The sequence below is a fragment of the Prionailurus viverrinus genome, chromosome A1 (assembly GCF_022837055.1).
Source record: "Prionailurus viverrinus isolate Anna chromosome A1, UM_Priviv_1.0, whole genome shotgun sequence".
NCBI classification, from domain to species: Eukaryota; Metazoa; Chordata; class Mammalia; order Carnivora; family Felidae; genus Prionailurus; species Prionailurus viverrinus.
This window is the reverse complement of record NC_062561.1, coordinates 118800338-118824892: the sequence shown is the minus strand read 5'-3', so window position 1 is coordinate 118824892 and position 24555 is coordinate 118800338. Positions and strand designations below refer to the sequence as shown.

The 24555-nt window shown below is 45.9% G+C and overlaps 1 long non-coding RNA gene across 1 annotated transcript in view; it reads right to left on the bottom strand.

Annotated features, from left to right (window-relative positions):
* LOC125176676 (uncharacterized) overlaps positions 1 to 24555 on the bottom strand; it is a 123745-nt gene that overhangs the window by 3637 nt on the left and 95553 nt on the right. Inside the window, exon 3 of the long non-coding RNA XR_007156360.1 lies at positions 18832 to 18926. This is a non-coding gene — a long non-coding RNA (uncharacterized LOC125176676). The remainder of the gene's footprint in view (positions 1 to 18831; positions 18927 to 24555) is intronic.

The following is a 24555-nucleotide window of genomic DNA, read 5'->3' as shown; positions in this document are numbered from 1 at the left end:
GGTCCCAGGGCAAGTAGTTCTACTCTAAGAAATGCATGAGTCAATCAACATCTTACAGCATGCCCACTGGGGGCAGAACCCTGAACCAGGAGCACTAGAGCAGCCCAGCTCTGTACGTGGTGGCCCTGAGGCACGTAAAGACATCATGGACAGTGCTAGGGACCGAATATTGGTCCCCCAACATCCATACGTTGAGGCTGTATCCCAGTGTGACTTTATCTGGAGACAGGGTCTTTAGGAGGTAAGAAAGGTGAGGTGAGACCCTAAGAGTGGGGTCCTAATCCAACAGGACTATGGCCTTGTGAGAAGAGAAAGAGAACTCCCAATCTCTTCTCTCCCCACCATGTGAGGACACAACCAGAAGGTGATATCTGTAAGACAGGAGGACAGCTCCCCCCAGAAACCCATCATGCTAGCACCTTGGTTTAAAATGCCCAGCCTTCAGAACTGTAAAAAACAAATTTCTGTTGTTTAAGTCACCCACCCTGCGGTGTTGTGTTGTGTTGTGGCAGGTTGAACTGGTTAACACAGATAGCCAGCTCTTATGTCCACATCCGGTTAATGTAGTTCAAGGGGAAACCAAGAATCCAGAGCCTTTGGTCCCCTCATCTGCCTAACCCCTCTGACCAGGAAGGGTTCAGAAATCAGGGAGGCAAGCAAGGAAACCAGGGTGAAACACATGTGAAAATGGATTCATTCATCCATCTATGCACCAATAAGCACTTCTGGAATAACTATTGTATACAATTATAAGTACTTTCAAACACAATATATTCACATTTTTTTTTTAAATTTTTTTCAACGTTTTTATTTATTTTTGGGGCAGAGAGAGACAGAGCATGAACGGGGGAGGGGCAGAGAGAGGGAGACACAGAATCGGAAACAGGCTCCAGGCCCTGAGCCATCAGCCCAGAGCCTGACGCGGGGCTTGAACTCGCAGACCGCGAGATCGTGACCTGGCTGAAGTCGGACGCTTAACCGACTGCGCCACCCAGGCGCCCCTATTCACATTTATTTATAAATGCATGGAAGAAATATCTGGAAAGATATGCAATAAATGCATAAGGGTCACCTGTGGGGTAGAGAATAGAAGTAGGGAAGGGAGAAAAGGGATGAGGATGATGAAGAGGGGCTTTTAATGATGTAAAACTGTTTTAATGTGTTCACCTATATAAGAAAAACACACATACTTATAAATATCTGCTAAAAAAGGAAGAAAGGCAGTACGCAAGGCCCACTGGATCCAGCTTTCCTGTTCAGCAGGCAATCCTACTCCCAGGCCTTTATTTCTGGGACCTGGGAATGTAATCATTTTGAAGTCACCAAGGGCTTGTCTGTCCTATTAAAAGCTGTATCCCCAGTACCTTGCAAGGTGCCTGGCACGAAGTAAATTCTCATTTACTCGTTGGTGGCTTGGATGCATGAGTGAATAAATGGGGGAAGGGGGCCCAGAGTCTAACAGAAAAGTTCTGTGGGAACCTTCTGTGGGAAGGTCTAACCCAGGCCAGGAGATTTAGTTGAAGCCACAGGAAACAAATCTGAGAGAGTTTCTGCATAATAAGGCCTAAGTGTGGGGCAAATGGGAAATCTGTATGACTCACAGAGTTAAGATGGTTCAAAGGACTCTGGATGACACATGCCCCAGGAGAAGGGCCAGAAGGACCAGAACTCTGGAACTAAGGTCTAAGGTTCTGGCACTTGCAAGGGACACTAATGTCTCCAACAAGAGAGTATGCACCCTCTGCTACCAGACAATCAATGCTCACCAGATCCATGTGGTCCTTGTAGAGACCCTGCCTTCCCTAAACACGCAGGAGTCTAGAGTAGAAATGACTCCTTCCAATGCCATAGTGAGACTTAGCACAAGAGGAAGATTAAGAGCACAGACTCTAAGGGTGCTGTGGTGGCTCAGTCGGTTGAGCAGCTGACTCTTGATTTCAGCTCAGGTCATGATCTCAAGGTTCGTGAGGTTGAGCCCCATGTCCAGCTCAGCGCTAAAAGCATGGAACCTGCTTGGGATTCTCTCTCTCTGCACCTCTCCCACTCATGCTCTCTCTGTGCCTCTCTCTCTCTCCCAAAATAAATAAACTTAAAAAAAAAAAAAGAGCACAGCGTCTGGCCCCATCATTTAAATGAGTCAGTTACTTCTCTGTGCTTCAGCGTCTCCACTTGTGAAATAAGGATGGTCAAAGTACTGACTCTATGTACACTTACACCTAGAAAAGAGGGAGGAGTTAAATGAAATGTGGATTGGTTGGAAGATAGCCCAATAAAACCATCTAACTCCTAGAAGTAAGTTGCAGTAAAAACTACATTTGAGGGGCACCTGAGCGGCTCAGGTGGTTGAATGTCCAACTCTTGATCTCTGCTCAGGTCATGATCTCACAGGTCATGAGATCAAGTTCCACATTGGGCTCTGCACTCACAGAGCAGAGCCTGCTTAGGATTTTCTTTCTCCTTCTCTCTCTGCCCCTACCCTGCTCACTTGCTCTCTGTCTCTTTCTTTCAAAATAAATAAATAAACTTAAAAAAAAAAAAACAAAACCCTACCTATGAGGGGCACCTGGATGGCTCAGTCAGTTAAGCATCTGACTTCGGCTCAGGTCATGATCTTGTAGCTGGTAGATTCAAGGCCCACATTGGGCTCTGTGCTGACAGCTCAGAGCCTGGAGCCTGTTTCACATTCTGTGTCTCCCTCTCTCTCTGCCCCTCCCCCGCTCGCTCATTCATTCATTCTCTCTCTCTCAAAACTAAACATTAAAATTTTTTTTTTAAAGAAAGAAAGAAACCCTACATTTGATGCCTCATTGTGATGGTCTTCAGATGGGTCAACCTAGCTAGACTAAATGACAAGGAAAGAAGAGGGCAGAGCTATTTTATAGCATACAGACTCCTTCCACCAGTTAGTAAATCAAACACTAACACAGGTGCTTCTCTGAAAGGATTTTACAGATGTGACCATAAAGGCTCTCATCAGTTGACATGAAACCAGAAAAATTATCTTTAGTGGGTCTAACCTAACCAGGTGAGCCCTTAAAAGACACTGAGCTTTTCCTGACAAAAGAGATCCCAACAGCTTCTGGATATACAAATGCTTTCCCTTCACTGGTATTCTCTTCCTGACTGTCTATGGATAACAGCTCCTGCCATGTGCATGGGTTCCAGCTGCCTTGTGATCTTCTCTTCCTGATAGGTTGCTCTATAGATTTTGGGTTCACTCAGCCAACCTCCTAAATTATGTAAGTCAATTCCTTGTAATACATCTTTTAGACTAGATACCTCCTGCTGGTTTTGCTTCTCTGGTTGAATCTTTACTGATACAATCATTTCCCAGGAGGGCTAACTTGGGGGTACCGTGAAGCCACTTTCCCTTTGCCGTATCAAGCACTGTTAAGGATCAAGAGGCTGAATGGCAGTCACTACTCATCAGACTTTTGTTCTATAAAGTCACCACAGACACTGAATTTGCAAACGCTGAATCACAGCTCCTAGGGGGAAATACAGGGTTAACTTCCTGCGAGCCTCTGGTCGCACCATTTTCATCAATTGAGCGATGCCTAACTAACCTTGTTTTATGTGTATTTCTGTTCAAAGATCCTATTTTATATGTATTGTTGATCCGTGAACACTGAACCCATGGTTAGGGGCATTGTAACTGATGGCAGAAGGAAGCTTATCTGATATTTGTATTTTCTCCATAAGGCACATCACAGCCTTCTTGCACTTGAGAACGCTAGACAGCACTACAGCACCCTGCCTGGGGGCTATTTCAAATAGGAAAATCACATTGGGGCGCCTGGGTGGCGCAGTCGGTTAAGCGTCCGACTTCAGCCAGGTCACGATCTCGCGGTCCGTGAGTTCGAGCCCCGCGTCGGGCTCTGGGCTGATGGCTCAGAGCCTGGAGCCTGTTTCTGATTCTGTGTCTCCCTCTCTCTCTGCCCCTCCCCCGTTCATGCTCTGTCTCTCTCTGTCCCAAAAAAAATAAAAAAATAAAATAAAAAATAAAATAAATAAATAAAACAAATAGGAAAATCACCAACAAAGAGCACAAAAAAATGTGGCACAAAACAGACTGTGAAAAAGACGCTTGCTTACAGTATAAGGGCTCAAACTACAAGGCAGAGTGTCACTTTCATCCACTTCAGCTAGGAAAGTACATGCCGTGGGACTCAAACTTGTGCCACTCTGAGCACGTCCACAAAGGACCACAAAAGCATCACCGGTACTGATTTTCAGGTTACAAATAAATTTTAGCAAGTAGGCAAAATTATAACTATAGAATCTATGAATAATGAGGATCAATGGTATTTTGTACTCTTTCTCCCTTCAAACCTTTAAAACAAGTTTCTCTTCTCTCCCAACCAAGGCATGAATTTCATGGGTTTGGATCTGCCTTCATCTACCTCCGTTTCTCTTCTGCTTTGCCCTCATTTCAGGCCTTAGAAAGCGCGTTGGCTGTCCTCTGCTTTCTGCCCGGAGAACGGCAGGAAAAAAGATGGGATCTGAGGCTGTCTGTGATCAAGGCAAAACACAACAGAACCTGGGGAAGGGAGTGGCAGAGAAGTCTGTGAGCAACACCAGAGGACGCAGACCCTTGTTTGGTAAACGCCACAGGGCTGGGGGTATAGGAAAAGGAACTTAAAAATGACTCTCTGGCTTGAAATTACACAACTCTAGTCAATAGTGAGGAACAGTGTTTGAGATTCAGAGTAAGATGATGTAGGTATCTGAAGGAAGGTAATGAGTCCTTTTTGGGACCCATTAAGTCTGAAGTGCCCACAACATCCAGATGGTATATATATCAATCCGCATTCTCAGTTGCAGAGAGAAGAAAGCAAGTCTGGCAAACTCAAGCAGATAAGGAACTTACTAAAGGGAATCTGACAACTCACAGATTTTCTCTACCAGCCAGAGAACCATGGTCAACACCTGTGCAGCCAGGAGCAGCACCAAATTCACTCTCTGCCCCAGCCTTCTGCTTCTAGAACACGGCTGCCGCCCCCAAGAAGCCTGGATGTGTCCACCACGACCACCTGCACAAGGAGGGATTCTGCACAGGCCCTGCTTCTGGTCCGGCTTGGGCCACGGGCCTGTGCTCTAGCTGCCAGGATGGGGATGGGATTGGAGGTAAGCCACTGCCACAGGCCTCCTCTGGAGTATGAAATGGGTCCTGCCTCACACGGCAGGAGATGTCCTATACACAACATTGTTGCTCAGATGTTAGGAAGACAACAGAATAACAAACGTCAGCTATGACACATTCAGAAGGGTTAGAAATAGGACCAGTACTGACAGCTCCTACTTTTCAGCACTTACTGTGTGTCAGGCACCATATAAAATGGTTAACCTGCATTGAGAGTTTAAACTATGCATAAAGTACTAATCGAGTAGAGAGAAGAGGCCAACAGGGCTGGTTTGCCCAGGACTGAGGGGTTTCCTAGTAAGCAGGACTTTCAGTGCTAACACAAGAAAAATCTCAGGGAAAACAGGGCAGCCGGTCAGTCTAGTCTGGTCAGCCTGACCTGGGCCCTAAATTTGACTTGTCTAATAGGGAAAAGTGGCTTACCTTCTTGGAATCTCAGTTTCCACCTTTATAAAATGGGTGTAACAAAAATATCTGCCTCATAGAACTGTTGTGGAGGACTAAAGACGATACGTATCAAGTACTTAGCACACCACCAGGTAAATATTAAGAGGACCCCCCAAAAATTTTGGAAATTTTTCTTATTGGGGTGCCTGGGTAGCTCAGTCGGTTGAGCATCTGACTTTGGCTCAGGTCATGATCTCACAGTTGGGTTCATTAGTTGAAGCCCCACATCGAGCTCGCTGCTGTCAGCACAGAGCCCACATCAGATCCTCTGTCCCTCTTTCTCTCCCCTTTCACCACTCACGCTATCTCTCTCTCAAAAATAAATAAAACATGGGGCGCCTGGGTGGCTCAGTCGGTTGAGCATCTGACTTTGGCTCAGGTCATGATCTCGCGGTCTGTGAGTTCGAGCCCCATGTCGGGCTCTGTGCTGACAGCTCGGAGCCGGGAGCCTGCTTCAGATTCTGTGGCTCCCTCTCTCTCTGCCCCTTGCCTGCTCATGCTCTGTCTCTCTCTCTCTGTCAAAAATAAATAAACATTAAAAGAAATAAAATTTAAATAAACATTAAAAAAAAAAAGAAATTATTCTTATAATTCTTGAGTTTCCACACATCCAAATAAATGGTCAAACTGAGTTTTCTATCCAGGCCTGAACAACTCCAAGCTGTACTTTGGATCCCTAAGTATTTATTGCCTCCCCATCCAGATAGTGGCTAAAGTTGCGGGAAGATGGAAAAAATGAGCACTACCAGCTACCCTAATATTTAAGGCGGGAGAAAGAGGGAGAGCCAGCAAAGAAAAGCAGAAGAAACAGACCACAGATGAAGAAGATATTATTGTGGGGGCACATGGGTGGCTCAATTGGTTGAGTGTTTGGCTCTTGATTTCGACTCAGGTCATGATCTCACGGTCCGTGGGTTTCAAGCCCTGTGTGGCACTCTGTGCTGACAATGAGGGGCCTGCTTAGGATTCTCTCTCTCCCTCTCTCTCTGCCCCTCCCCCCTCCTGCCCTTCCCCTGATCTTGCATGCATGCTTTCTCTCTCTGTCTCAAAATTAATTTAAAAAGAAAATACCAAAAAAAAGATGAAGGAGGAGGGGGATGAAGGGGAGGAGGGGGAGGGGGAGGAAGAGGAAGAAAAGAAGGAGTTGCAGGGGGAGGAAGAGGAGGAGGAGGAGAAATTATTGTGGAAAAAGTATAATAATTATAAAAAGTCAGGATGGGCAAGTCAGAGGCAGTACTTCAGGGCAACTAGTAGGCTAGAAACACATTACTTATGTAATCGGGGGAGAAAAGTTGAAAAAGTTAATGGATGACAGCTTCTGGCCATGATGGAACAAGAGAGACAAACTTAATATCCTACCTTAGGCAACCAGAAAAACACACAAAATTTATGAGACATTTAAGACACTGGACAACAGGGGCACCTGGGTGGCTTAGTCGGTTAAGTGTCTGACTTTGGCTCAGGTCATGATCTCATGGTTCATGAGTTCAAGCCCCATATCAGACTCTGTGCTGACAGCTCAGAGCCTGGAGCCTGCTTTGGATTCTGTGTCTCCCTCTCTCTCTGTTCCTCCCCTGCTCATGCTCTCTCTTTCTCTCAAAAATAAACATTAAAAAAAAAAAAAGACATTAGAAGACATTGGACAACAGACAGCACAAGATGATGATCCTTTAAAGGAAGGTAAGCAAGCGAGGTAAACCCTAAGAGTGCCACAGGTTCCTGCTCAGAGTTTCCAGACCACGACGCAGGGAGGGACAACGAGAGAGGTGGAATAACCCCAGGAGCTCATACAGGGCCAAGAGTAGCCGATCATCCAACCAGGGAAACTGGAAAGACATCCCAATACATGGAACATCAGGAAGGTCCTCAGGAGCATGGGTACTGCTTCAATACTGAGCCCAAATTAGCTAAAAATAGATACTAGCCAACTCTTTCTCAAAGGATCCGACACTAAATAGTTTGGGTTTGTAGGGCTTACAGCCTCTGCCACAACTACTCAGTGCTGCAGCTAGAACACAAAAGCAGCCACCGACAATACGTAAACAAACGTGTGTGGCTGTGTTCCAATAAAATTTTATTTCCCCAAACAGGCAGCTGGCCTGTGGGCCACAGTTTGCCAGCCCCTGGCTTACACTAAAGCAAGTCTCCTGGACTCACCTAAACAAAGCTGATAAACAAGCCTCAAAAGAATCAAACTAATTCCAAGGACCTGAACTGCATTCCAGAGCAACAAAGCCCAACAATATTTACAGGAACACAAAGAACTCCAACACTCAACACTGTTACATGCACAATATCTGGAATCAAATAAAAAATGACTAGTCATGCAAAGAAGTGAAAATATACCTCATAATGACAAAGGAAAAAAAATTAATCACGAGGAGTAGACCCAGAAAAGTCACAGATGATAGAGTAAAAGCATATAGGAGCACCTGGGGGGCTCAGTCGGTTGAGTGCCCAGTTTTCGATTTCAGCTCAGGTCATGATCCCATGGGTTGTGGGATCGAGCCCTGCGTTGGCCTCTGTGCTGACAGCATGGAGCCTACTTGGGATTCTCTCTCTCACACTGCCTCTCTTTTGCTCTCAAAATAAACAAGTAAACGAAAGAAAGAAAGAAAGAAAGAAAGAAAGAAAGAAAGAAAGAAAGAAAGAAAAGAAAGAGCGAGCATACAAAAATATTAAAACAGTACTCTAACTATGTAAGTTCTAGAAAGTTAAAGGAAAGCATGAACATGTTAAGGAGAAACATGAAAGACAGGAAAAGTTGTAAGTCTAATTTCTAGAGACTAAAAATACAATGTCTGAGATGTAAAATAAACTGGATGGAATTAAGGAATACATTAGACATTGCAGGGAATAAAATCATGAATTTAAAGACATAGCAATAGAAACAAACCAAAGTGAAACACGGACAGGGAAAAAAAAAAAAAAAACACTGGAAAAAAAAATGAACAGAGCATCAGTGAGCTGTCAAATAACATAAAGCAGGCAAATACATTTGTCATTGGAGTCCAAGAAAAAATAAGTCAGGAGTAGGGGCATAAAAATATATTTGCAGAGGGGTTCCTGGCTGGCTCAGTCAGTGGAGCATGCAACTCTTGATCTCAGGGTCATGAGTTCAAGCCCCATGTTGGGCACAGAGCCTAGCAGTAATATAAAATAATAATATTAAAATATATATATATATTTGAAGAAATAAAAGCTGAAAGATTTCCAAATTGGATGAAATCTATAAACCTACAGATGCAATAAACGCAGCAAATCTCAAACAGAAGAAACACAGAGATTATACCAAGGCATAGCATAACCACAGTGTTTGTAGCTAGTGACAAAAAGAAAAAAATTTTAATAGTCAGGGGAAAAAGACAAAGAGGAATAAAGACTGATGGAGGACTTTGTGTCAAAACCAATGCAACCCAGCCTCTAAAGTGCTAAAAGAAAACAAAACTCTAAACCCAGAACTGTATACCCAGCAAAAATATTTTTGCAAAAGCAAAGGTGAAGTAAAGGCATTTTTGAACACAGAATTGAAAAGAATCATCATAAACAGACCACCACCATGAGAAATGTTAAAGGAAGTCTTTCAGACCGAAGGTTGATGATAGGAAAGGGTAATGTGAGGTCTACACAAAGGAATGGAGGACACCAGGCATAAAAAGAATGTGGGTAAATACACCTTTTTCTTACTTTAAAAATCTCTCATAGGCAGAATTTTGAAAACAAATCAAATGAGCAAAGGGAAAAAAAGAGAGAGAGAGAGACAAACCAAAAGATAGGTTCTTAACTAAAGAGAACAAACTGTTGGTTCTCCCATAGGGGAGATTGGTGGGGCATGGCTGAAATAGGTGATGGGGATTAAGGACTGCACTTGTGATGAGCACGAGGTGAGGTATGGAACTTTTTTTAAAGTTTATTTACTTTGAGAGAGAGAGTGCAAGTAGGGGAGGGGCAGAGAGAGAGAGAGAGAGAGAGAGAGAGAGAGAGAGAGAGAGAGAGAATGAATCCCAAGGGGGCTCCGCACCGCCAGCAGAGCCCGAAGAGGGGCTCAAACTCACAAAACAGATCAAACCTGAGCCGAAACCAAGAGTCGGACACTTAAGTGACTGAGCCAGTCAGGCATCCCGATGTATGGAATTGTTCAATCACTATATCGTACACCTGAAACTAATGTTACACTGTATGTTAACTGGTTGGAATTTAAATTAAAACTTTAAAAAAATCTCCTTAAAAGAGAAGTGACTTTTCAAAAGACAAATAGCAAGGATGCTTTGAGGGGTTCATGTCACAGAGAGAAACAAATGACTAACAGTAACAAAAGGAGGGAAAAGATGTAGTTAAAGGTGTATACAGTAAACCCTACAGGTACTTCTCAGAAAATTAAAAGAGATACAGCTGATTAAACCACTAAAGGAGATTTAAGAAAAAGGGGGGAGGGCTGTCTGGGTGGCTCAGTCGGTTGAGCATCCGACTTCGACTCAGGTCAGGATCTCACAGTCCATGAGTTCGAGCCCCGTGTCGGGCTCTGTGCTGACAGCTCAAGGCCTGGAGCCTGCTTCAGATTCTGTGTCTCCCTCTCTCTCTGCCCCTCCCCCATTCATGTTCTGTCTCTGTCAAAAGTAAATAAACATTAAATTTTTTTTTTAGAAAAGGAATTATATTTACTGCAAATGGGCACAAAGGATCCCTTTGGGGTGTCAGAAATATTCTAAAACTAGATTGTGGTGAGGGATGCACAACTCTAAATTTACTAAAAATCACTCAACTGTATACCTGAAATGGTTAATTTTATGGTATGTATATTATACCTCCATAAGGTTGATGAAAAATGAAATCATAAAATATACACTTAATCCAAAAAATGCAGAAAGACCAAAAACACAACAACAAAAAAATGGAACAAATAAAAACAAATAGCAAGATGGCAGATTAAACATATATTTACGGGTGCCTGGCTGGCTCAGTTGGTAGAGCATACAACTCTTGAATTTGGGGTTCTGGGTTCAAGCCCAACATTGAACACAGAGATTACTTTAAAAAATAAACTCTTGGGGTGCCTGGGTGGATCAGTTGGTTAAGCATCCAACTTTGGCTCAGGTCATGATCTCACAGTTCATGGGTTCAAGCCGCACGTTGGGCTCTGTGCTGACCGCTTGGAGCCTGGAGCCTACTTTAGATCCTGTGTCTCCCTCTCTCTCTGCCCTTCCCTCGCTCATTCTCTCTCTCTCTCTCTCTCTCTCTCTCTCTCTCCCTCAAAAATAAATAAACATACAAAATTAAAAAAAAAAAAAAAAAAGCAGGCCACTGGTTGCCAGGGGTAAAGGATTAACAAAGAGGAATAGGTAATCTTTCTGAGATGATATAAATGTTTTATATTATGACTGGGGTAGTGGTTGTAAGACTTTATACAACTGTCTAAACTCATTGAATTTTTGTGATTTGTACATTTAAAACTGATTTCATTGTATTATATCTCAATAAAATTGTCAACAAAATGCAATGAAATATATTGGATCCGTAATGAGACCCAAACATGCAGGAGACTGTCATCTTAGGGAAAATATTTGACCTTCTTCATTTAAATCATCATTTGTATTGATTTATGTTTTCTATAAGTGCATATATTTACATACTAACATATGTCTGTAATTTACAAATGAATATTCATACCTTGAGACACATATTCAATTTCTTTTTTTACTGATAGGGATGAACTATTTAAAACATTTGGAGGGCTTCAAGTTGTTGTAAGCCTAGAAGGGCAATTTCAGTGATGTGGTAAAAATGGAAACAGATTGGGGCGCCTGGGCGGCTCAGTCGGTTAAGCGTCCGACTTCAGCCAGGTCACGATCTCGCGGTCCGTGAGTTCAAGCCCCGCGTCAGGCTCTGGGCTGACGGCTCAGAGCCTGGAGCCTGCTTCCGATTCTATGTCTCCCTCTCTCTCTGCCCCTCCCCCGTTCATGCTCTGTCTCTCTCTGTCTCAAAAATAAATAAACGTTAAAAAAAAATTAAAAAAAAAAAAAGAAATGGAAACAGATTGTAACGGCTGTTGAGAAGTGGGGATAATAAACACACTTCTCTTTCAAGACATTTGGTAGAAAGGGTATAGCTACAGGCATTGTGGAGAGTGACGGAAGGTGCTTATTTGCAGAATGAGTCATTTCAACATAGGTTTAAAGAAAGGAATCAGAAAAGATAAATCAATAATATAGCAGGGAGAGATAGAAGGAAAAAATTGTGGATAAGATACCCACAGTTTGCAGAAGGAGACAGTTCTGGAGCCTCAGCGAAGAACAGAGGGAGAAGGAGGGTTGTCAAGTTGATGGTCTCATTCTTCAGTGAAGTCTTAAGCAAGGCCATCAATGCACAGAAGAATGCAGGGCAGGAGTCTTTGGAAGAACCAGCATGGCCAATAATATACAAAATTGTCTAGACCCATATACACATATGATAAACAGTTGTGACAAAGAGCTGAGTTTCTTTTTTTTTTTTTTTCAACGTTTATTTATTTTTGGGACAGAGAGAGACAGAGCATGAACGGGCGAGGGGCACAGAGAGAGGGAGACACAGAATCGGAAACAGGCTCCAGGCTCTGAGCCGTCAGCCCAGAGCCTGACGCGGGGCTTGAACTCACGGACCGCGAGATCGTGACCTGGCTGAAGTCGGACGCTTAACCGACTGCACCACCCAGGCGCCCCAAGAGCTGAGTTTCTATCATCAAGTTATTTTTAAGGCGATGGTCCCCACTACACACTCACGTTGCCAGGCTAACCTTGAGATGGTTGACTGAAGTTAGTTGCTGAGACTTGGCCACTCAAGGAAATGTTTTTATGTCTCCTCCAACAAGAGATGGCCCAGTAAGTGGAACATGGTCGAGACCTAAACATAAACTGGTAAACTGGTATCTGTGTCTCTGGGCCCCTTTGTAATTCATCTACCACCCACAAGACCTTGGCCCAAGATTCCCATTTTTGCCTCAGATGCTAATTTTGGTCCCACTGGTCAGGGCTAACCTGGGTGTGGTGGTTGTGTGGGTGGGGACCACCAGGAAGTAGAGGAAGTGGGACTGGGTGAATCAGGCAGGGGCCCTGCTGCAACAGCACGGCCTGACTCACCCAGGACCATGGGAATGGGACCTTGGGAATGGCTGGTGGCGCCATCTCTAAGCAGCACCAGGGCCTTAAGGGGCATCATTAGTGGTTGCGAATGCTTGCCCAGCACTTCTCACAAGGTGGCCTCAAGGCCTGCCCACATGCCATCTGGGTAATTATGTCCTATTTACCTTCCTGTAGATCCAGATGAACTAGCACTTGACTTCCTGACTTAACCTCTCTGAGTGCTGCCCTAAACAATACAGTGAGTTGAGCCTTAAAAATGGTGACTCTTGGAGTGCCTGGGTAGCTCAGCCAGTTAAGCATCTGACTCTCGATTTCAGCCCAGGTCATGATCTCACAATTTGTAAAATCGAGTCCCACGTTGGGCTCTATGCTGACAGTGTGGAGTCTGCTTGGGATTCTCTCTCTCCCTCTTTCTGCCCCTCCCCGACTCGAACTCTCTAAAGAAATAAATAAGTAAATAAAATGGTGATTCTTTCCAAGCCTATTCATCCCTCTTTCCTTACTGCTCCATGCTAAATGATTCAACAGGACTTGGGCGGGGGGGGGGGGGGGGGGGGGGGGGGTTCTCAGACCACCTTCTCATTTCGTTTATCAGCCACAACACTCTTCTCCCAAAGAAATCCAGCCTCTATTGCCAGTGTGGACACTGTGTGTAGTTTCTCTATCCGCTGCAAGTAACCCTACTATTCTGATCTGAAGAAACAACTCTCCTTCACTTTTCAGATGATGTGATCCAGGTAGTCCTGACTCCACCCTCAGTCTGAGGGGAGGCATATATGAACCAGCTTCGCTTGTCAGAACATCGCAATCTCTTGGCCATAATGGCTGGTTCAACAATGGATATGTGACCCCAAAAGAGCCAACAAGACCCAGTTCTGAGAGTTTTGTGGCACTCTTAGAAGAGACAATCATTCTCTGCTGAGGTCACGAAGAGCATAGCATAGAGACCAAAAGTTGCGGGCAGCTGTTTTTCTTTTTTAAGTTTTTAAATCCTACGTGCCAAGGACTTACTAAGCACGTGTGTGTGTATGTGTGTGTGTGAGTGTGTGTACACACACACAATTATTATCTCATTTAATTCCCACATGAGTCCTAGGAGTTGCCAGTTCTATTTATTATATGAGGTGGCATAGTTTGGAGGTCAACAGTATTGCATGTGAATTCTGGCAAGTTATTTAAACTTCCTATACCTCAGTTTCCTCATCTGTATCATGGCACCAAAATAGTACCTACCTCATAGGTTGTTGCAAAGACTAGTCAATTTATCTACATGCAGTCTTTAGAACACCAGGCACATGCAAGTGCTCAGTATATTTTAGCTATGACTATCACCATCACCATCATCATCTCCAATGTAAAGACATGGAAAACGAGGCACAGAGATGTTAAGAAACAAGTCTTGGGGCGCCTGCGTGGCTCAGTCAGTTAAGCATCTGACTGTCTCTCTCTGTCTCTGTCTCTCTCTGTGTCAAAAGTAAATAAACATTAAAAAAAAAAAAGAAACAAGTCTAAGGTTGAACAAACTATTAAGCTACAGATTGGGGATTCAAATTAAGCGTGCTTCTGGCTCCAGAGACTATATTTTTAGCTGTGAAACAATACTTCCTGTGCCCTGGCACCCTCGGGGAGAGGCTGGGGGAAAGCAGAGAGCTAACACACACAAAGCAGAGGTGAGAGATGAAGAGGGTAAAACAGAGTCCTAAGGACGTTGTCAGAGCCCTTCAATCAGCTGCCTTAGTCCATTTGGGCTGCTGTGACAAAAATACCGCAGACTTAGTAGCATGTAACTAACAGACATTTACTTCTCACAGCTCTGAAGGCTGGAGAGCCAAGAGCAAGGTGCTGGTAAGTTCCATGTCTGGTAAGCACTTCCTGGTCTGCCGGCTATCTTCTCGCTGTGTCCTCCCAGAGCAGAAGGGACCAGGGAGTCCCCTGGGGTCTCTTTGGTAACAGTACTAATCCCAGTCAGGAGGGCTTCACCCTCATGACGTAATCATGTCCCAAAGGCCCCCACCTCCAAACACCATCACATTAAGCGTTAGGGTTGTTGTACTGTGTGAACTATACATGTACACATTCATTTCATTTTATCAATCAAGCCAGGGTCAAATCTACCTTTGTAGTTTTCAATAATGGTATTCAACAAAATTCCTTCTATCGCAATCCAGTTTGAGTTGGGCTATCTGTCCCTTCCCGCTGAAATCGCTTGCAGACTTGACCAACGGCAATCCAAATTTCATGCTCAAGACTATCCTTGTATACTGGGCCTGAACAGCCCAAGGACAATAGGAAACATTCCCGTGAAAGAATCTTCTCTAGGCTTACAAAACAAAGCTGTTCATTTTTTCCGTCATTCATGCATTTCATTCAAGCATCCTCCATGGGCCAGGTACTATGTTAGTTGCCAAAATATTCTGGGTATATTGGGCACAAGGCATTTAAAAGTATCAAAGTATCAGTGGTGCTCCTACAAGTGTATCCGTTAGGTCCGGCTCCAGCCTCAAGTGGAATCTTGGTTCTATCTGTCAGAAGGGAAGCTCTGGGATCTTATGATCTACGCCAGATCTTTTCTGAGCTCTGCACATCCACTGCTACAACCAGACTCTAGCTCGTCTTTAAATGGAAAAGGTAATGGGGGATTTCTGCAGAGACTAAATTATTCATCTCCATCGAACCACATAAGCAGCCTTCAAGCTCCATCTCTGGACACAGCCTTCCCAGGTCAAAATATTCGATCGAGATTCCAACAAGAAATGCAGATGCTAATATAGGACTTAGAAGGCCAGGGTAAAGCCGTCCACCACCAAGGTGAGTTTTCTCCTTCTTTGCATCAGATGTACACGCACGCACACACGCACACACGCACACACACACACACACACACACACACACACACACACAGAGCCCTTGAGGGCTGAGATTACTTTTGATTTTTACATCACAAGCGTCACAGAAAATATACAATGAAAAACCCGACGATCCCTTGGAGAGTTCATTGCTCTCCCCCATCGTCTTTGATTCCCCTGCCTCCTCTCCACATCCTTTGAACTTCTAAAAAGACACTTTGAAGGCATGTCATAAAGCAGTTTTTCATTCATGCTCTTCTCTTTGATGATCTTGCTGTTTGTCTGAACTGCAGCGTCCACAGGATGTCAGGCGGGCGAGCCGAAAGCCAACAGTGACGAGGAAGGGGCTGAGTGAGGACAAGCCCAAGCCGCATTCGTCAATAACGAGAAAGGGGAATGAAGGAAAGAGCGAGACCAGAAGGGCCCAAGCAGAATTTCTGGTCTCTCCTGTATGCCTTACCCTTCAAAGTGGCCACCTGTGAGAGAGGTCAAGGGTACTGGAGCCCAGCGACAGTTCACAGCCTGCAAAATGTTTTATTCGGAGGCTTCCCTCCAGCTCTGGCCTCAGACACAAGAGCTCTCTGCTCACCCCCAGACTGCAGTAACCCAGCTTTTCCTTGATGGAAAGTATCAATGGTTTTGATTTTTCCCAACTTATCCTATTTTCCCTAGTGAATGATTCATTCATTTCAATGCCAACATGATACCATGAGGCAGGGAAAGGAATGGGAGAAAGACAGACAGACAGACAGTTGGGTCCACAGACGTGCCTTTCTTCCCCTTGCCCATAAAATAGATGGTTGAGAACTAAGACTCTTTCTGTATGACTCTCCAAGAACCCTAAGATATTCAGGAAATAGCCATGACCCTCTGGCATGGGGACAGGTAACTATGGTGAAGGCAGACCAGAGCTTTCCGTGAGCCGAGTGTCCTCAAATCCAAAGGGAAAATAAACCACTCCCTTCAGTGATGCAGTGAGTCTGAGTTATGCTAATGCCGTGGGTGTGAAGATCAGGGTGGGGAGAAAACTCTTCATCCAGTTATAAATATTAACTACACTGGAACCTATCACTCTGGAGGAATCTGCTACCAGCGGGGAGAGCGAAGAACACACTCATTCATTCACAAATGTTAGTGACCACCCGCTAAACCCAGGGAGTTACAAGAATGAACAAAACAGACAGGTTCTCTGCCCTTGTGGAGCTAACAGTTTAGTGAGAGGTCAGACACTGAACGGTTCCACTCATTTATGTATAAGTATAGACCGGGACACATACCTTAAAGGAAGAGTACAGGGTGTTAGAGAGCGTTGAGCAAAGGGACACCATGTGGCCGTGGGGGCAGGGCTACATGGAGATCTGGGAAAGCCCATCAAAAGGGGTGACACTGAAGCTGAGACCCGAGTAGGAGAAGGAATTCAGCAGGCAAAGAGTAGGGAACACCACGTTATGCAGACGGAACAGCATTTTGTGCAAAAGCATATGAGAAGCTCTAGCTGAAGGGGAGACATACAGCAGAGGTCAACAGCAGAAGCAGGGGGCCAGGTAGGAGTGAAGATTCAGCAAATGTGTAACACACCTCACAGCGTGCCAGGTGCTATTCTGAGTCCTGGGAACACAGCACCAAACAACATTCACAAAGTCCCTGTCCTCCTTGAGTTTCCCTCCCGGAGGTTACCTCTTCGGAAACCGGAGCTCCCACTAATTCAGGCGACATGGCCGTGAGGAAGGAAAGGACACTGCTACTTCCGACACTCCAGGGCTTTCTCCCCTGAAGGGCTCACGGTGCATGTCTCCAAACCGAAAATGAGCAGCCACCCTGGTTCCTCGCCTGCTTGGATGTATAGCAGACCGAGATCACCAGGAATGCAGCAGGTGACAGGGCAGCCAAAGCAGACATGGACATCCTCCACCCTCAGTGCTGGCAATTCTGGCCCACCATAGCCAGGGGTCTGGAATGATCTCTAGCTCCTCCATCGACCACTTCAAAGTTCTGTGGCACACAGCATCGTGAGTGACAGCGTGGAAGCTCTGAGTCAAGCCCTCCTGGCTTCTTGTGTCGACTCTGCCTCGTGCCAGCGGGGCCCAGAACTTAACCTCTGTGATGCTGATCCTTAGTCTATAAAAGAGGGTTAATAGGACCTTGACTACGGGGCAGTAGTTAGGACTCAAAGAGCGAGGACATGTGAAGTGCTGAGCACTCAGTACGGCACACGGCAAATGCTCACTCAGCATCCGCTACTACGGTTATTATGATTGTGATATATCCTACCTCTGTGACCCAAGGCGCCGGGCTTAATGTAACTTTCACATATCAGAGAATTATAACTCGGACAATTAAATGCAATACACAGCCCTGTCCCCTCTATTCACTCATTGCCAGGGAAACCGAGGCAGAGTTCAGCCGCTAGCCCAGCATAACCCCAGGACTTCAAAGTCAGGAATGTTCGTTTCTGAGAAGAGTGAAGCAACCACAGGAAGCATGCCGCACAAGGAACAACTGGCTGAATTAGTCCCAGGGGAATGACTCGGAAATATCTTCCATTCAGAAAGGCTTTGTGAATTTTCCATTGCAAATATTTAATATCGAACTGGGTTCTCTCTTCCGCCTTTGTCAGTGGAGGGCTCAAAATGACTTTAATATTAGCTCAAGCCCTGGTAAAATTAGCAAGATAAATCTACAGCGTTTCCTTGCCCTTCTCCCTCTCTCTACCTGCCCGCAACAGATCTCAAACCAAACCTGAGTGATGTAAAGTCTTCCACGGTTCAGCACCACAACAGCGAAGCCGATGCTTTTCAAAACAGATGGCATGGTTTGCACATTGGCCCTACTACTTGAATGATTTTAGACTAATAACTTGTGTTCTGCAAACCTCAGTTTGTTTCTTCCTCCATAAAACGGGGGCACTAAGAGCACTTACTGAGCTACCGGCACACAGGAAAAGCTCCACAGATGAATGCTGGTTGCTGTTATTTCTACTACTGTTCTGAACTCACCGTGATCGAGGTCATCCGGAGATAAGCCGGGTACAGCCGGGCCAGTGGGCTCTGGGAGGCCACCAGCTGACCAAGGAGAAACACATCCTCGGCTTAGAGTGGGGTGAGAAGGCTTTGCGTTCTCCTTGGAGATGGACAGGCCACACACATGGAAAGTTCCGTGTGAAATTAAGAGAATCCATTCATGACAGAGTCAAACTCCACTGATACAGAGAGAGCTGCCCTCCTGTCTCTGATCGTTTCCAACCTCCAAATCAGACTTGATACCAGATTAAAATCCTCACCTTTTAAAGTATATCCAAGGTCCTCTGCAGGGTTTTCTTTTCTGCTCTCCCCAAAGACAACCATACAAAGTCTCTGACCTCGTGGAACTTCCAGTCTAGGAAGGAAGAAAACAAACCACACATAATGTCATGAGTCAGGGAAAATCCTATGATAGAAATAAACTGGGGGGGGGGGGGGGATGGAGAAGGAATGAGGACGGAGAAGCATCTCTGATGGCATGGTCGAGGAAGCTGCCTCCAGGAAATGAAAGATGGTCCAAGGCTGCACCAGTCACAACAAACAGGCTATCTTGCTAATACCTTAGTTCAAGGTCAAAAACGGGCCCTAAGAATAAGAGCTAGAGCCAGGAGAGAGAAGTAGTGGACCATGGGTCTTTCCATGTAACGCTCCCTTGCCACCAGCAACCCAAGTAACAGTGCAGGAGCATCTAATTCTCCCCACACATGGCCCTAAAAGCATTACCAGAAACAGGTCTCTCTAATTTGTGCCAGAACAACCACTAGACTAATAACAATCATAAAAGAAGTAATCATTTACTGAGCAGTCCTCTATGCAAGGCGTGGGGCAGTGCACTTCCTGCACGTTCCCTCATTTCATCCTCCCGACAATGGGGATGAACGGGGATGAGGGTATTACTATCACCACCCACATTTTACTAAAGGGGAAACCCAAGCTCAGGGAGGTTACATGGCCAAGGGGAACACAGCTAACACAAGGTAGGATGGGGATGCTGCCAGATAGGTACTATTATCTGCCCCACTTTACAGTTGAAGAGATTAAGACACAAAGAGATAAAATGGCAACACGGTACAGCCCATAGGGGTAGAGACAGAAGTGACACAAGGCAGACCATGCCAGACCCCATGTAATTAAAGACTCTAAAGTGAGTGCATGAAACAGCCAGTCATTCCATTTCTCTGCAGAAGTTCAAGTAGGAAGAGTCTACAGTCATTCAGTGAACAGGGGACACAGAAGAACCAGGTGTGGTGCCGCCTTCCCAGCCCTTCAGTCCAATAAGCAAGCAAGAGATGGACACATTTATACACAAATAATTCATTACCACTGGGGCAAAAGCCAAGAAGTCTAGGGTGCAATGGGCAAATAAGGGGGGAGATTAGAGAAATGTCATGTGAGGCACAAACATTTAAGGGTTGGCTGAGTGAAGAGAAGGGAGACCAATGTGCCAAGTATCAGGATCCTGGAAAGAACATGGCAGACGTGAGCAACTGGAAGAGACCAAAGGGGCTGGGGGCCAGTGGGTGAGAGGAGGGAAGCAGGGGTATCAGGAGAAGAGCCTGGACGGGCTGGCAAGAGAGAAGATGAAGAAAGTGATGGGGCCAGGCATGGGAACCTCTACCAACTGGTCAGGGGGCTAACCACTGCCCCCAGCAGAGATACACCGCAGGAAGGTGGGCTGGAGACATGTGTCCAGTGATTCGGGAGGAAGGAGGACTAGTGGTGTATAAACAGTTACCATCATCCCGCTAAAAGGTAATAAGTACCTCAAGGCAATGATGGCAAGGGAGGTAAAGAGGAGGGAAGGAATACAAGAGAGACAGGAGACAGATGTGGGGTAGGACCCAGACAATGGCTACAGGTCAAGGAAGAAAGCTGAGCCCAAACTGGTGAGATGGAACATGGGGCTGTTGAACAACCATCAGAACACCTGAGCGCCATGACCAGTTCTGTTTGATCATGTTGAAGGTGAGGCCTGATGGAGTGACAGCAACTGAGCACTACAAAGGCCACCTTGATGGGCTCTAAGAAACAAATGCCATCTTCCCATTTCATGCTTTGGAAAGGTGAGACTCCGTGAGGTGGACTGACTGGGCCATTCACACTCTCTCTCATGGGACCCCATGGGCCAAAGCCCATCTCCCTCCAACACCCCATGCAGCTTCCTGGAAGCTCTTTTTGGGGTTAAATCCTTCTCTCATCTACACCCATTTGCTTGTATTCTGCCATTTGAAGAAATAGCACCTTTCTGATGACTCACCCTGCACTGGCCCAGGGACTGCTAACTCTTGGGCAAAATGTCACTCCCAGATAAGTTTTGTGAGACCCACAAAGAATATTTCACATCATGGGTTTGTGGTCAACATTTAAAAATTAGAAAATCCACAGGGCACCTCGGTAGCTCAGTCCGTTAAGCATCTGACTTCAGCTCAGGTCATGATCTCACAGTTCGTGCGTTTGAGCCCCTGTCAGACTCAGCTCAGAGCCTGGAGTCTGCTTTGGATTCTGTGTCTCCCTCTCTCTTTGCCCCTCCCCTGCTCATGCTCTGTCTCTCTTTCAAAATTAAGTAAACATTCAAAAAATATATTTAAAAAATTAGAAAATCTTACATTAATCCAGATATCGAGTTGCTCTTGAAAACCCAGATTATCTTGGTGACACAGGGTCCCTAATCTCTGCTGAAAAGCAGTCGTCCTCTTGAATAACCACAAGAGCAGCCACAATCTTGCTAGTTCGCCATAGTCCCCATCCCAAACATCTAACAACCAAAATAGAAACTAAGATGTGTGACCACCTAAGGAGTCTGTTCCTTCAAAACTGGAAGTCAATTGTAATCTTAGGACAAAAGGGAGTGGTGAGGACTAGAGAGCTAACAAGGAAGTACACTCTACAACTACAGGAGAGCTCCACCTCCCTAGTCCTTGTAGGCAGTTCAGTCTGACCTAGACTGCGCACTGTTGTATTTTATTTTCATTAGACGGTCAAGGAGAAGGGCTAGTTAGGCACTCATGCTTGAAGCCCAGTTTGGGAGTACTCAAGAATGATCTCTTTTTCCAGATTATAAAGACCACATCTCTACCCAATTCCTGGGTTATGCACCTGCTGCCACACAGATTCTAAGTATTAATTCAAAATGTTGTTCGGCAGGACATCCCAGGGAAGTGGGGACACAGAAGTGTATTTGCCCAGCACCATTTGGGAATAAATACAATCCAACTGAAATAAGGGCTCGTGCTGAGGCTGGCTCAGCTCTTCAATGAAACGGGACATTCTTTCAGAGCAGTATCCTAACAAAGGAGCAGAGGAGAGAAAACATCTGATTACAGAGCTTCCTCTCCCTGGCTGAGACTTGGCACAGAGCAGAAAAATGAAGCACGCCCCTTGCTCCTCTCTAGCAAATCCTACTATAGAGACTGGTAGCCAAGAGGTAAAAAGGTGATGGAATAGAGACATCAGTGAAACGAGGTGCCTTGTGGCCTGCTCTGAAGGTAAATGGGGAGCCACCGCTTCAGGTGTCCTGGGTTCTTGCTGTTTAGAAGGTCAGGAAATGCCCAGTATCTACAAACATCCTCTCCTGCCCAGCCCTCTCTCATTTCCATCTTACTGGATTCTTTCACATCTGCAAAGGATGTGTTGACAGACCGGCTCAGCTTGTGCCTGCAGGAGAAAGAGCCCCATCCTGTAGCCTTCAGGAGCTGCCCACCATGTACACACCCACCGTGCACACACTTCCCAAGCCTCCATCTAGTACCAGGAACTAGCAGTTCTCTGGGGAACCCAACCCCTAAACGCTTAAACACAGGTTACCGTGGGGTTAGGTGATGAGCAACCAAAGACACGTTCCTGCCACTGTCAGACTTTACAGCCAAGTAGGGAAGATAAATACTAATGAAATAATCACATACATATATGCATGCGTTACTCAAAACAGAACTATGGGGGCGCCCGGCTGGCTCAGTTGGTAGCACGTAAAACTCTTGTTCTCGGGGTCATGAGCTCGAGCCCCACAATGGGTGCAGGGAGTACTTTGAAAATAAAACTAAATACATAAAACAGAACTATGTACTCTGAAGGAAACAGTTCCGTGCATGCATGTAATAAACTTATCAGATATAGTCAGGGTGGCCGGAAAAGGAAGGCTTCTTAGGGTAGTAGTTGGCTGTTGAGGGGGTGGGGGCAGGAAACGTATTCTAGCAGTGGGAACAGCAGGTGCCAAGACTCTAACGAGGTGGGGAGCATGGAATGTTCCAAGACCCAAGACTGGAGACGGGACTCCTACAGTTAAGTGTGGCTTCAGGGGGCATGGGGTGGGGTGGGGTGGGAGGTCTGCCTCTGATAGGCCAGGGGGCAGGCTCTGCAGCTGATAGATTCCCTCCCTGCCCTGCCTGCAGCGAGCTGCCTCACAGCTGTTCTAGCCAGCCCCAGATTCCAGTCATGCTCGTTCTTCAGTGACCTCCCCCCAGCTCCCAGCACCGTTCTCGGCCCAGAGAAAAGACAGGCAGAATGAATGCAGAAGATCAAAACTGAGGACAAACTTCGTGGAGGACACATGAGAAGAGAAATTGATGTGTGTCTGTGAATTAATACATAGCAACCAGCATAAAGCTGGAGCTGACGGTAAAGGTAACTTTAACTTCAGTGCTGTTAAACCCTGAGATGATAATCCGCAAAGGGGGATCCTTCTCTCTCCATCTCTGGTTCTGAAGCTTTGGGATGGTGGCCGGGTCCTGTGGCTCCCTGGCATGTGGCACACTGACAGAGGGCCCCTGGCTGCACTGGGCCTGCCCAAGAACGGGTGGGTGCCTTTGCTGGGCCTGCCGTTGGGCTTCTTCTGAAGGTCTGCTTTGGTTCCAGGGTGGTCAACTGAGCAAACGTGGGTGGGCTCTGGGAAGGGGCATGGAGGGAGCAGGTGGGAGGCAGGAGCTCCACAGACAAGGGTGGCAGGTATCCCCAGAGACGCCAGCCCACGACCAAATTACAAGCTGCCTGGGAGGAGAGGGGACCACTACGTTGTTTCTAGATACTAACAGCATTGGCTCTCATCACTGAAAAACCAACGACAAATAAGGAAACAAGACATGGCCCCACCAATCTCTCCAGAAGGCCAAGTCCGTGCCTCAGAAATCACTCGGGTATAATTTCAATTACAAAAACAAAGCATTTAAATCATCCCTTGTGATACCTCTAAGTTCTTACAAACAATACCCTGTGTGTATAATACCCTCATTAACTCGTGGAAGTGATTTCCTTCCAGCCTGGCACCACCCTCAGTGGTGGTTCAGACAGAAGCTGGTGGACTTTTTAAAGAACACCTCGAGGCGCCTGGGTGGCTCAGTCAGTTAAGGGTCCGACTTCAGCTTAGGTCATGATCTTGGAGGTTGGTGGGTTGGAGCCCCACATCAGGCTCTGCACTGACAGTGTGGAGCCTGCTTGGGATCCTCTCTCCCTCCCTCTCTCTCTGCTCCTCCCCAACTTGCACTCCCTCTCTCTCAAAAATAAATAAATAAACTTAATAAAATAAAGAACATCTCATTTCAGGACTCTCCCGTTATCAGCTCTCCAGGGACTTCCCATCGCATCTAAAATAAGCCCCACTAGCCCCTGCCCACAGCAGCAACTCACCTCATGCCTCCTTCCCCACTTCCCCCAGGCAAAATGCCCTTCTCCCAGTTCCTCGGCCAAGCCCAACACTTCCCAACTTCCAGGCCTTTGCACATGCTGTTCCCTCTGCCAGGCATGCTGTCACCAACACTCCACACAGGCCTCCTCATGGGCACTTCCTCATCCTTCAGCTCTCATCTTAAATATCACCACCTCAAAGAGAGGCCCTCTTCAGTCACCCATCAAAAGGAACACTCTCCCCTCTGTTATCTCAGGCCTATTTTATTTCTCCGTTTTGTTAGAGCAGACTCTGTCCAACCAGGAACTCTTCTTAGTGCCCCACAGCATGTGTCACTTTTGTGTAGCCTGCTTATTTATCATCAGGC